The sequence below is a fragment of the Dermacentor andersoni genome, chromosome 7 (genome assembly GCF_023375885.2).
Source record: "Dermacentor andersoni chromosome 7, qqDerAnde1_hic_scaffold, whole genome shotgun sequence".
Classification (NCBI taxonomy): domain Eukaryota; kingdom Metazoa; phylum Arthropoda; class Arachnida; order Ixodida; family Ixodidae; genus Dermacentor; species Dermacentor andersoni.
The window spans coordinates 104,227,482-104,237,452 of NC_092820.1; positions in this window are offsets into that span (position 1 = coordinate 104,227,482).

The window sequence follows — 9,971 nt, forward strand, 5'->3', positions numbered from 1 at the left end:
CAAAAAAAAATTTTGAGGCAACAACATCTACTGCTGCTTACGATGGACATTTTTGTGAATACCACAGTTGAGCAGGTAGATAAATAAAGGTAAATTTAAAGGTACACATTGATATTTACAGTTTTCTAGTTATTGCAGACGTTTTGTTAGACAACAATATTATTGAGCTGCCAGTTGAAAGGTAAGCCTCCTCAGGCTTTAGAAATTCTTGTGGCACAATACCTTTTAAAAAGATGTCTTAGTGTCAACGGACCTACTACGAACCCAATTCGATGGCAAGGGCTTACATTCTCACATCGCTTCCGCATGTATGTGGACGGGTCTATTTCACCACTTAGGATAAAAGCCTATTTTCTTTTTGTAAACAGATACACACAGGATCAACATCACACGGCGGTTCCTCGCGTTCACTTCTTAGCCTCCATCGTCGCGTATTCTGGTGGCATTTGAAGCTCACTACAGATTCATGCTTTGTTATCTGTGATAATGCAGCGGTATGTCTCACAAAGTATCAATATTTTCGGAAACCGGAGAGAATAAAATGATTACACTCCGGTCAAATAATGACGCTTTCATTTAACGTTGGGTTGTACGAGAATATATTAAACTATTATTACTGATCTAATTACGTCTTCCCCCGTGCACCATTGCCCAAGGCGCAAGGCGGAGGTTCCGAGGGCCTAGAATTTCGTGACCAGCTATAATTTACTAACTAGCATCTTGAGGTATACCAAACTCGGCGCATATCAAATGCATACCTGCCAACCATTTACAAATTTAGGCTCGCTTATGATTCTTCAAGTATTGCGTCGATATTCACAATAAATCAGACTGTTCTCGAAAAATGTTTGCATCGTCATTCCGGAGCACTTCATTGCAAGACTTTTGCTGGCGAAAGGAAATCATGCCGTCGTCGTCGCGCAGTTCCAGTCATGGGCCTTCGTCACCACTCCAGTATCGTCATCCCATTGTCGTTATGCCGTCGCCGTGATACTGCCTTCGTCGATCCATCGACGACATTGCTTATTGTCATCCTCGTAATCGTGCCGTCGTCATTCCATCGTGATTTTACCGCGGCTGTCACGCCTTCGTCGTCGTTGCTTCGTCTTCGGGCCGTCGCTGTCATGAATGCGTCGTCATACCGCCGTGGTAATGCCGCTGTGGTCGTGCAATCCTCCTCACTCCAAAATCGTCATCTGGTTGTTGAAATACCGTCATCATGGGCTATATGTAAGCGGGCGCCACAGAAATGTGGGACGATAGTGGAGTACGACGCATCTAGCTGAAGCCGCGGAAATGTCCGAATGATCACTACAAAGATAATAATAAACGTGACGTCAGAAATACGGCGCGTCGCTACATTTCCCGAATGCTAATCGCATTACCGTCGACGCTCACCGGGAGATGATTTCTGCAGTAATATTCGTTACCTTCCCCGTTCTCCTTTTCTTCATCTTCTCATAGATTGCTTCGACCACTAAAGCATACGAAGATGTGCGCCACTGTTTGTTTCACCATTGGAATTTCTGCCATAGAAAGCCGCGGTGCTCCGCAAAGCACCTCAGCGGGCACGCGAATTGAGATGTGCGATATTCCGGAGTACAACATCCAAGTGGTCGATTTGAAACTAATAGTTGTCTCGCGGAAAATGTACGCGCAGCAGTTTCCGCATACGCAAAGGTGGCATAACAGGTTATTACATTAAGGGTGTGTGAAAACGACAGCGTAATTGTAGCTAACGAGTCATTTGTTCATTTCTCTATACCCGGTCGAAGTTACCCGAAACTGAATCTGAACTACGGCGCCATTAATGCATGCCTTAAATTAACGGGTATGGAACTCCAGCTAACCAATTACATGCGCTGTTGTTCTTAGCTTCTATCATTTCACGTTAGTGCAGGTTTAGGTTAGTGCAGAGTCAGGAGACAGGGTACGTTTGTATAATAAACAACCCACGTGTTTATGAACCACGCATACATAAAATGTTCGCGACGAGCTAGCCAATGCCGGCGGTACCGATCGCGCGTTTAGGGGGCGACGAATGTAATTAAGGAACACTTCCCCTGGCCAAAGCTAACAGCGCTTGTTTAGTAATTGCCGCGTTAGCTACTGAAGCTAAAGTATCGTTTTTGTCAGATTGTCTGGGAACACAACTAAAGCGAGCCGTGCGACGCTTTTACGGCTGCCCTCTTAGTGGTGGATAGTTTAGTCTCCAATTCACGTCCCCAGGTGGCGTGAGAAAGAATGAAACTTCAAGTTGTGTATGTAAAGTATGCCTCTAAGTGAGCTGTGCATACAGTGGCTCGTTCGAATTACTGTATACTCGGCTTGCGCAGCATGGGTCTGCAAATACAGTAATACCATGCGCGGAACAGCGACGAGGAATGTTTCCCGCTGCGTCGCAAATCTGAGCTGCAGTGTTTGCAACTTTATTTCAAACAAAGTCGAGAGGTTGCGGCATAAGAGAGCCCATTTTATCTAAAAGTCACTAAGTGACATTGATCGTGATGCGTATATGTGTCGCGGTTTAGAGTAACAAACAAAAGAAGTCGTTATGTTGTTGTGCTTCGTTTGACTATATAGGTGACATTTGGACTCGTAGGCAGCAGTCATATTTAAACAGACGACCATGAGGAAAGAACAGAACTTATACGGATGTCGATAGATGGGCATCAAAATATAGGCTTGCACAGTCGTTTAAGTGAAGCATAGCAACCAGCGATTTCTTCTTTTTGATGTTTTCACCGCTGGCCCTGCAACTAAAGTTAGCCAGTCATTACACGTTGTTGCAATACGTAGATTCCTTCATCCGTTTCGGCAATGGACTACTCATTCATTTGCCGCAACATAAATGAGCTTCCTCATTAGCACGAAATGAACATTGATGTCCTCGAAGGTTTTAATTACCGCTTAGCTCGAGCTTGATGAATTCGTTGAAGCGCTCGTGATACCTGATTATGACTTGCGCATAGCGGTAATTCCCAATAAAAGGTTTGCAGATGGTGCCTTGAAATGACGGTGCGCATCTAGATCGAATCATTATTTCCGTTGCTACTTCTGTCGCTTCGCATAACGAGAAAGTGATGGCGTGTTTTGTGACAAAAGGCAAAACTGAAAGCCGGCCTTCGTTATCATTACACTGGTGGCTCGAATACGGTTGGTTATTTTCGCCTGGAATAATGACCTGTAGATGTATACGAATTCTGATAACCACGCGAGATGAGTAACAAGAGAGTTATGTGGCTTGCGCCCCACGCCAGATGGCGCGCGTGAGTGAGAGTGCGCTCGTCACTACTGTTTACACGCTCTGAAATGTCGTAGTAAAGATACGTTCGCCTACCTGGCGCCACTTTCATACCAAGTCGACAAAGGTAAGCCTTGTTTGCTCCCCCTTGCGACGCGTTCTTCTTTTGGACAGCCGACACTGTATCACACCGCCTATCGTGAAGAGATGGCAAACATTCTGAGAGAATCGAAAACGGACTTTTTTTTTTGTCGCACGAGAACACAGGCGCTCAAAGCTGCGCAGGTTGATTTAGTAGATGACTACGCAAAGGGGTGGGCAAACTTTTCTCGCGTCTTCATAGGACGTAGCGCCGTAGCGCCCACCGAGAGGAAGGATCCTCTCGTGTGCGCTAACCAAACAACCGAACGCAGCGACAATCTACAATCGAAGAAGACAATCCGCGAATCACTTCCGCAACATACAAAATATCCACCCACAGTAACCGATATGAGAAAGCAACGCTAGGGCTGCGTTCAGTCGCAAACAGTCGCGAACCCCGGCAGCCTCTGCTCCCCGAGGTGCACTCAGGCTGGTTTTTGACGCATTGCGCTGTCCAGGGAGCAATACAATGGCCGCTACAAGTTACGACACGGTCGGGCGGGACCCCGCGTCGTGATAGCAGGAAACGCTAAAACAAACTGAACGGCTTCAGGCACTGACCTGCGCTGTGTCGTGGTTCGTCCCACTGAACAACACCCAGGGTGGCAATATGTTAGTTTGTGTAAAAGGTAAATGTACACCAGCGTTGTCCAGCCACACACTCGATTGGGCATGCTCGTGTGTATATCGCTGCGTGCCGCAACAGTTGCCGCTGCCGCAAGGTCGGTGACAAACGTTGTCAAGGCGTTTAGTTTACTCAGTATGAATTATTCAATTGCTTTGTCTGCAACGTGGCGTTTTCTGAGACAGCGGCTTTCCTCTCCTGCCTCTTTCGTTCCGTACCACTTCTGCGCTCTCTGTTGACAGACATATAGACAACCTGCAAAAATGTGGGCATATAGGCCGCAAGATAACAATAGGTGTGTGAAGCGTAGACTGCTGGGCCAGTCTGTGCATCAAGTAGTGACGTTGAGCGGAAATACGGCTGGGAATTTTATAGGTTTTCCAGGGCGCGGAGGGCAGCACATGCGCAGTCAAAAGGCTGATAGAAAGCTCGAGCATAATCACATGCAAAAAATACTAACGCCCAAGGAGATATCTAATATCTTTATCAGTCAAGGCAACGGACGGGACACTGACACACGTGGCCGATTGTGCGTATATCCGGCCAGCCTCAATAATTTCTCTCGCCAGTCTGTCATTAGAGTTGTTTAAAATGGATGCATTTCTAAATAGCGGAGTGCAACCGCAATTTTTGATGTGTGCAGGTAGGTGCATACCACCCGTAACAGCCTTTAAGGACGCCGAGTGCCTTTCCGCCCGTATTTCCGCTCAACGTCACCACAAATAGGTGTACGACCTATTAGAACTTAATCAATTCGCCACATGGTAGCTAAAAGATTTAGTCCGTTTGATTTGAAAACCGGCATCCGCCTCCGACTAAGTATACATGACTTGCAGATCGACATATCGTGCTCTTTGCTTTCTCAGATAGCTTTTCGTTCGACGCGTTTCTTTTTTTTTTCTCTTTTTCTTTGTTTGCTTCTTCATTGTTCAAATTTGATATCTCCTAGAGTTTATTATTTATGTTTTGGTAGGACAGCTTCAGTGGCCTATTTTTCTAGGTTCTGCTAAAGTAATGAAAGCCAGTTTTTTTTTTTTTTTTTCAGGCACAATGACACATTTGGTTCTACTAGCGTGGCCGGCAGAGCGACACCCCGAACAGGCTCTGCGACTGGCTATATATGAATTAACGTGGAAGCAATGAAAGTTGAGCGAGTCGGTATGAATTCATGATGCCTGCACAACTCAAGGGCGCATTACACAGAGAAAAAAAAAACAAGACGGGACAATGCACGTCCTGCCGTTTTTTTTTCCTCTTGTAGTGTTCCCTTGCACTGTACTTCCATGATATCCACGAACGTAAATTGGCGAAGTTCCCATGCAAATAGGCGCCCGGTCGGATGGCTGTGGTTACCCGCTGCTGCCTCTGAAGCCCTGCTGGGGCGGTTCCCCGAGTGGAAGGAGCAAGTACACGCACATCGGCGGGCAGAAGAACCAAAACGGCAATGCCAGAAACATTAGCTATGATGTGAAAAGCTGTACAGAGTGTGTAAAAACGCATGACACTGGAAACTGACGCAGAGCAGCGGGAAAAAAACAAGGTACGTGAAAGAGACACGATAGGAGCGCAGGTCGTGTTACCTTAACCCACACGCGCTACCTGAAGGCATAAATGTTGACGGATTCGAGACCCTCGTTATGTAATGAACGAGAAGAAGAGAGGTTACCCAAGGCGCCCGATTTTCATTATTCATATCGTAAGAAGACAACAAACCCTCGGTGCCTTTGTTTGTTGGCTTCTTATGCTATGATTAATAAATGTCGGTTAACCCCTCGGTTAACCCCCTTTCTTCTCGTTCATTACATAACGAGGGACGCGAAGGTGGTACGCCATGCAGCAATTACTTAGGCAGCGCAACAAGGTAGATAAAGAAGGTTTGAGGAAGAGAAAGAAGGCATAAGCAATGTATACGAAAATATTAGAAAGAAAAACATGCATAGCCTACCTGATCAAATCAGGCAGGCTAGGTGACCATTTGACACCGCCCCGTTCCAAAGGAGCAGCAACAGCAGCATCGTATCGAGTCACTTGTCACGCGATGGAGATGCGCGTCCCGTAGCGTCGATATGTGCAAATTTTTCATTGCAGTCGCAGTGAATTCCACCAGGTGTCACGACATGTAGCATCATACTGTGCCACTTGTAAAGCGACGTGACATGTGCGCCGCGTAGTCCCGGTACCTAGCTGTGTTAACTCTTCGGTACGAACCGCAGCTGAAGAAGCGAATCCTAGAGCTACGCGCGCAGCTGCAAAGAGGCAACGTTGGGCTGAGCAGATCGCTGTGCAGAGGGCAGCACAATCCGCAGCTCGCCTCAGACGGCGGGCGGAGAGTTCAGTTCCTTCTCGTGAAAACGACGCGAAGAGACTTCGGCGCAAATACCCTCTAGTGTGTGCTGTCGAAAATGGAGTTCCTATGGAGCCACTTCACCAGCTTACGCTGTGACTGCTGCGAGGGCCGGCCTCTGACTTGTTCTATCAAGACCCCTTGTTTTCTAAATTAGATAGATAGATAGATAGATAGATAGACAGACAGACAGACAGACAGACAGACAGACAGACAGACAGACAGACAGACAGACAGACAGATAGATAGATAGATAGATAGATAGATAGATAGATAGATAGATAGATAGATAGATAGATAGATAGATAGATAGATAGATAGATAGATAGCCTAACATGCTTCATTCCATGACTCTTTGCGTAGTCCTTAACTTGTTTTCGAACGTCTCTGTTAGCCTACAAGTTTATGCCCCATATATTAGCATTCATAGAATGCAATTACTTTACACTGCTTTCTTCAGCGACAGTGGTAAGTTTACACTCATGATCTGCTAATGCGAGCCGTATGCACTCCACCCCATTTTGATTCTCTAAATTTCCTTATCAGATTCAGTGAACCGTGTGAGTAATTGACCTAGATAAACGTAGTCTTGTACAGTCTCTAGAGACTGACCGGCGATCCTGAACTGTGTACCCTTGCCAGAATATTGAAAGTGAGTTGTCTTTGTCTTCTATATATTAATATTCAACATACATACATACATACGTACATACATACATACATACATACATACATACATACATACATACATACATACATACATACATACATACATACATACATACATACATACATACATACATACATACATACATACATACGTACATACATAAAAACTCCCTTTCGGGATCCTTGCTCCACCTTTGTGTCCCTACGCTTCGAGTTGTCGGTTAATTCGCCTTCGCTCTGCGATCAGCCAGCCACCTTGATACCTCAGAAGGTAGAGGGGCCTGTATGAAAAAGTGTTCATCCCGACTTCGATCCCCAGACGAGGAAGAACTTCGCTTCACCTCTAAAGCTTTATTTTTTGAGAAACCCGCTTGGGTTTCTTTTGGAGCGTGGGCTACGCCTGGAGGCGTGAAAATTTTTACTTTTCATACATATGCAAACGCAGACACACATAATAATATAGAAACACACACACACACGTATATATATATATAACACCTAAATCTGCACGAGCACACATATACTTTTATCAAAGCGACGTACGCACGGCAGGAAGTAGGGATGACATTCGCAATATTTGGAGAACATCTCACACTTTATGCAGAGGCTGCGAGTTTTGTTTATAATGTCGGCATGTTGACTTTTGTCCACTTCCTTTACTTACACTTCTTCCTTTCGTTTAATCAAAACAGTAAGGTAACTGCGCATTCAACCTTTATTTCTATTTCTATCGTTATTCAGACTCTAAAATTTTCAGATATTTCATTTACGAAACACTTTGCTTCGTTACGTGTTACTTTAAAGTGTGCGCGAGTATTTGTGCCTGCTTTTTGTTTCTGTTTACGTGTGCACGCGCGCGATTGTGTGGGTCTGTGTGTGTTTGCATTTGCACGCGTGCGCGTGTGTGCGCGTGTCTGCGTTAGCATTCCACCAACACCGGAAGCATTCGCTGGATTCACTGCAGCGCGCACAATGCAGCAAACGGATGATGTTCCGCGCACCTTGCACAAAAACTTCCGGGTGCTCGGCAGACAGTCAATCCATTACAAACCTTGCTGCAACGTTCCCTGCTGCTGCTCTCCCTCATACGGATGGCAGCCCGGAAAGATGGCAGCCATTGTTACTTTTGTACGAACTCTGCTACTCCGCCATACAAGCAACTTCTTGCGCTTAACGCAACTCAATATATCCGCATACAAGTAGACGTGCAGATTATGTGGACGTCAACAGCGTGACGGAGCATTTTGCAGCAGTATCGCTGCCGTGCTGTACCGGGTGCGGGCTGTACCAGTGCAAAGGCAACCGTGTTAAACGACACTGCTTCGGGATGAAGGTATTGTATTTTAGCAAAGTACGATGTGCGGCTAGTTGCTCGATACACGTTTTTTTTTTTCAGCTGCACCAATTTTTTTTTAAAGATTGCCTATGGCAGATGGCAGAATTCTCACCATAAATTCTCACCAGGAGACGGCGTAAGGTCACGAACGCGGTGTCGCATGCAGGAGACCAGGAGGATAGGTCGTTGGCGCCACTTAAGAGTTGTGCGAGAGGTGATATATTCGAGGCAAAATTGCGACAGAAGCGTTTTAAGTAAGAACAGAGCCCGATGAAGGCGCCGAGTTCTTTGAATGTCTTAGGTTCAGGAAACTCTCCCACAGCGCGAAGTTTTGATGGGTCGGGGCAAATGCCATCTTGTGATAAGACGTGACCTAGAATCATGAGCTTGCGCGTGGCGAACTGGCACTTTTTCAGGTTCAGCTGCAGGCCTGCGTTGGTCAAAGACGTCAGCACTTGCCTAAGGCGCAGAAGATGCGTGCTGAAATCAGGGGCGAACACAACGATGTCGTCGAGGTAGCACAAACACGTGCTCCTTTTTAGACCGCGCAAGATATTGCCCATCATTCGGTCAAACGCAGCAGGCGCATTGCATAGGACAAATGACATCACATTAAATTCCTATAAACCATCTGGAGTAATGAATGCAGTTTTAGGGCGATCAACTGCTGACATCGGGACCTCCCAGTAGCCCGAGCGTAAATCCAACGAAGAGAAGAATTCTGCGCCTAGTCCTTGTGCTCTTCTTCGATCATTACAATAATATATATATATATATACGGCGCTGTCAGATATGCACCTCTCGTATACTTCGCAAACAAAAACACACATCAAATGAACTCGCGCAGGAAAGAAGCGCAGGAAGAACACTGCCAAGAACAAGTAAACAAGCGAAAGTCTAAAATGAAGATTTCTAGTAGCGTTTTTTTAAATTCGGTCTGGAAGAATTATAGAGCAATATATATTTGCGGAACAATCAGAGTTCTTTTGAATCCCTCGTTTACTGCTCCACCAAGTGCCCAAACAGACTCGTAATGTTATTTGGGAAGTTACGTAACGATGCGTAGCCGTTGGTCCCGTACAATCGCATAGAGCGCCGGACGCTGCGGTTGTAGACGTACTGCGCCCACCGCGGAAGTTTAGAAAAAAAACACCCACATAAGCACAGCAGAGAAGTGGCTACGTCAGGCGGCTCGACTGATAACTTTATAAGCGTCATTCAAAACACACAGAATCATTCTCCGTTTCCGGTGGCGCTTTCTCCACTTCCTTTTTAAATGAACAGATGTTGATCCATCAATACTTTCAGAAACAACGGTTAAATTTGTTAATTTTCGCTTTTCCTTCCTCTTTGGCTGTTGCCTCGGCTCCCTCCCTTAATAGATTGCGTAATTTCGCAACTCCTTGCGACTCTTGTTTCCAGTTGCCAATTTGCGCGAGGGAACAATTAGGGAAAAACCAGACGAGGTAACGGGTGACATTCATATTGCCTATGGTTTTAACCGTTATTGCAGAGTTTGGTGCTGGACGCCGCTTGGCATGACCTTATTTTTCACTATTTTAACCCATATCATGGGTGTACAGCTCCGAGGATCTGCCAGCGTCGCGGCGAG